The following is a 4,798-nucleotide window of genomic DNA, read 5'->3' on the forward strand; positions in this document are numbered from 1 at the left end:
CTTTTTACAAGCTTGCTCTTCTTTATTTTTATTGTAAAAGCAATTACACATTTTTAGATTAGCCAGTAGAGGGAGCTATCTGAGGTCCTGTGCAATGGTTTTATCTTAGAAAAAGGCCTTTAAACCCAATCTACCCTCATAATTTAATCTTAAATAGAACCCCCAAACCCAGGTGCTTACCTTTTTCTGACGACAATGGACTCTTCTGGTGTCTAAAGCCTTTCCCCCAATGTCCTCAAAGCCTGGACCTGTGCAGTAAGTTCCCATAGAGTAAATCTTAAATTATGGCCTGTATGGAAGGTTACTGTGCAGGCAAGTGCAGTGCTTAAAAAGGTTTTGGGAAGAAGGCTGCAAACACTGGAGAAGACTATCAGGTTAGATTAGGGGCTAGTGAGAGCACTAAGCAATACGCAGAAACTAGATATTTAAAGATAAATATGCCAGCCAACATTTACATATAATATAACAAATATGTACTTCCCAGCTGACCCTCATTTGGAGGGACTGTCCCTCATTAGGAATCAAATCCCACTGTCCCTCTTTCCTCCTCAGTTATGCCACTTTTTTTGGTCTGATGTACAGATATCTATGAAAAGGTTCTATTTAACCACCAAAAGTGTTATTCTGCACTAAAAACTCTTTATCTCATTATTATCACTTTTTCTATTTTGAAAACCTAGTACTAATGAAACAAAATGGTGGAAAATAAAAAATGCTGGGTTTTACCAATTATTTTTGGCAAAATAATTCTTAATGGTCAGCATAACTGGTGGTGTGGCAGTGGTGTGTCCATTGTCTAAATACATTAGGCTGGAATGTGTCCTTCTTTCACATTTAAGAAAGTTAGGATGTATGTAAAATATATTATACATAGAAATACGTTTTTTAAAACATTAACACATACTGATAAAAAAGAAACACTAAGACTGTAAATTTTCTTTATTAAGAGTCTGTGTCCAATCTAACCACATGATGGTGCTAAAGTGTTAATGATTTTCTTTTTAAGGAACGTTTAAGTGCGATACAAGCAATTTATAGAAAAAAGATTTTAAATCATTAACCTATACTGATAAAGAAAACAATAAAAAGGTTATGCATTTTTTTTGTAATTGCTCTCAAGGAAAGCTCCTTTTTTATATAATTGCTACACAAATATGTTTTTACTTTAAAGTTATTATGAATAATATGACAACTGTAATGAGCTTTAATATTTGTTTTTAACGAGAAGACACGCATAATTCACAGCAAACACCATTCAGATTCCCAAACTGGCTTGCACTCTAACAACTACATCCAGCAATAGCCGCACTCCAATGGTCTTCACCAAAAATAAAAGTCTTAATGGAGCAAACACACACTGTAAAGTTCCTTCCCATGTATGCTCAACCTTTAACGCGTTTCACCATTCCGACTTACTTATGAGTAAGCCGGAATGGTGAAAGGCGTTAGAGGTTGAGCATACCTGGGGAGGAACTTTACAGTGTGTATTTGCTGCAATAATAAAGACATTTTTATTTTTGGTGAAGACCCTTGGAGTGTGGCTGTTTCTGGTTAAAAAAAGACAAGCATTTTTTTAAACATGTCATCTCCTTTATATATTTCAAATTAATTCTCCCAACCAATTACAAAAAAATGATAGTAATGTCTAAGAAATGAACTACAAATATAAAGAGGGGTAGTGTGTAGACCCACCTTTTGATTGTAGAGCATACAGTTGTGAGACTCTGGCACTACAATAATGTTATAATGTTACTCCTATGTTTCCAAAGCCATCAAAAACATTTTTACACTGAAGCATCGTAGAAGCATCATAAAACACTATGTAAGGCACATAAAACACCATTCTGAAATAGATCTACAAGGAACAGGCACACTTTGATAGGTTATATTGTTTTTAAAGAAAACACAAGACAAAAAAACACTTGTTACAGAAAACAAATTGTTACAGTTGAAATGGGAGTGAACATCCTTTGTCAGTAGTGTAACAGTGCTGCACCTTGTCAAGGTGTGATAAGTATTTCCTGTCAAGTAGGGTTCTCACCCATACCACGTGAGGGCCTCCAGGATGCTTATGTCATTCAGAGGAAACTTGATTCACAGCATTTCCAAGATTAGTCAATCCTGGATTGGGTCTTGGAGCCCCGAGGCTTTGTAGAGTAATGGGTGGGATGAAGCCTCCAGCCTGGGGTCCCCATCTCGCCAGAAACCAGTATCCTGATGGTGCAGGTGTGCACAGTCCTCTTAGCATGGGTGCCGACTATGAAACAGGGCTCCACCTAGGCAAAAGAGGAGAACTTTCCCCTAGGAGACTGGGTTGGTGCAGTGCAGCAAGATGGTGGATGTCTGCACACAAATTCTGAGTTGTGAGGATTGTCTGGAGGAGAGACAGACATAGGGCCTGAAGTGTGAGGCCAGAGCAGCGGTGTTGCAAGTGAAAGCCAAGAGCCTGAATGTGTATTTTGTTTGTGGAAAAGGAAAAAGCCCCTGTGTGGGTAACCTTTTTGTGTGATGTTGAACATTCAGTTAATAAACTTGGGCAAAGAAAGTCCTGGAAAAGAAGATTGTAGCTCTGTCCTTCGAAGTGCTACCTTGAGCTAGTTCCCACAGTAGTTACAACAAAGACATTTTGACTAAGACTAAAGGACACAGAAGTTAAGTGTAATAAGGTTAATGCGCTTATCACGGACAAAAAGAAAGAAAAAATAGAGGAGCACAAGACGATCCAAACAGATCCATATTTGTGAATTATCCTGACAGACATAGCAGTAAATGATTCAAAACATCCAGTCTGATGCATTGTGGACTGTCCCTAATTCTAGCTAGGTATGACAATTTATATCACTTTTGTCAATGTATTTATTATTTTATATGTGGAAAAGCATTCACTATTATTGATGTTACTTTTCTTTGAAAACATTCCATCACTTTTATTTATTTATTACTACAATGGAAGGCAAGGCAAAAGGGGAATATGTTGGATTTCAGTTTTTTCAGAGTGTGTTGCTGGAGTTCATCTATTTATTCTGGAAAAACTATGTGAAGTTCTGCCATGCTCCCCTCTAGGATGGTGGTGCCTGCTTACATTTTACCTCTTTTAGGCACACTTAGAAATGAGTCATGAATTTAATTAGTTGCTAAGATACTTTGTATCCTGTAATGGTAATCCCAGAAGGTGAGTTTAGGGTAAAGGAGGAATCATTTTTTAGAATGTATTTGCTAGACAAAATTGAAAGAGGGAGTGATTCCATGGCCTGTCCACAATATATGAAAAAAGGGGACCAACCTGAGATTTTCCCCTCCAGCACAAGTTTATGGTACTCGAATAAAGAATTCAGAGTATACCACCAATGTAGTAGGATTTCATTTTGTAGACTGTACAGATAGAACAGTTACTGCACATACTGCACATACTGGTGCTTTATTTCCAAACTTCTTTCTCCAGCCAGATATCCACTTGAAGTTCAAAACAGGTACAGTACTTTATCAACGCTAATAATGTTTAGTAAATCTTGCTCTCACAGTGCTCTTTCGACCTCTCCAGCTTGTGTTGCAGCCTTTGCTCTCTACCTTTGAGTCTACATACATCGCAAAATTTATATAATCAGTTTGTCTCTTTATTCGTTGTTATATATCCTATCATCTCTAATAATGTTGACTAGATCTTGCTCTCACAAAGCTCTTTGGACCTCTTCAGCCTATGTCGAATCCTCCACTTTCTACATCTGGGTCCACCCACACCACAGCCATGTGATCAGTCTGGTCCTCTATTAGAAGTTATATATCTTCTTGTTGCTAATAATGTTCTATCAATTTTCTTCTTACAGAACTCCTTGGACCTCTTAATCCTGTGTTGCATCTTTTCTTCTCTTATTCCAGGTTCTCTACGTCACAAACTCACGTGATCAATCTGTTCCTCTATTACAAGTTATATATCTTATCATCACTAATAATACATACAAGCTCTTTCTTTCACAGAGAACCTTGGACCTCTTCATCCTGTGTTACATCTCCACTCTCAAATTCCAGGTTCTCCACATAACAAAGTCATGTGATCAGTCTGTTCTTCTAATAACAGTTATATATCTTATAGTCACTAATAATGTTTAGTAGCTCTACCTCTCACAGAAGACCTCAAATCTCTTTAGCCTGTGTTACATCTTTACTCTCTATGCCCAGGTCTTCCTGCTTCACAAGGCCATGTGATTGATTTGTTCCCATATTAGAAGGTATACTATATATAAACCATTATATATCAGACAGGTCTCTGTATTGTATTAACAAATTTTACTATTTTGGATGATTGATTATAAACAGTTACTTTGTATTGAAACGATGAAACGCTAAAGAAGTGGTACACTGAAACTGTAAAGTGCGTCAGTTTTAACTTCTGTCAGCCTTCACTGTCTCGTAATGAAACACTTTCAAAATTTGCAAACTGTAATGATTGCTCCCGTATAAGAATATATAGACAACAACAATGCTGTTCTGCGGAGAGGTGCTTTTATTTATTTTTTGTAATAAAAGTTTAATGAACAATACGCATATAACAAAATAAGGTATAACAAAACACATGGTAACAAATAAACCTTCATCATATGATAATAAAAGAGGAACATTACGTATACCAGGGGAAAGATCCTATTTTAGAACAGGGGGAATAGTGCAAGTCGTCCAGAGAAAAAGAGAGAAAAAGGGAGAAGTAGAAGAAAAAAAGAAGAGAATAGAAAATAGAAAAAGACAAAAGAAAACAGAGGAAAACAGAAGAGGGCTGGAGCTCTATCCTCCCCCCCCCCCCCCC

Source organism: Nanorana parkeri, unplaced genomic scaffold (assembly GCF_000935625.1).
Source record: "Nanorana parkeri isolate BGI_ZX_2015 unplaced genomic scaffold, ASM93562v1 scaffold29, whole genome shotgun sequence".
Classification (NCBI taxonomy): Eukaryota; Metazoa; Chordata; class Amphibia; order Anura; family Dicroglossidae; genus Nanorana; species Nanorana parkeri.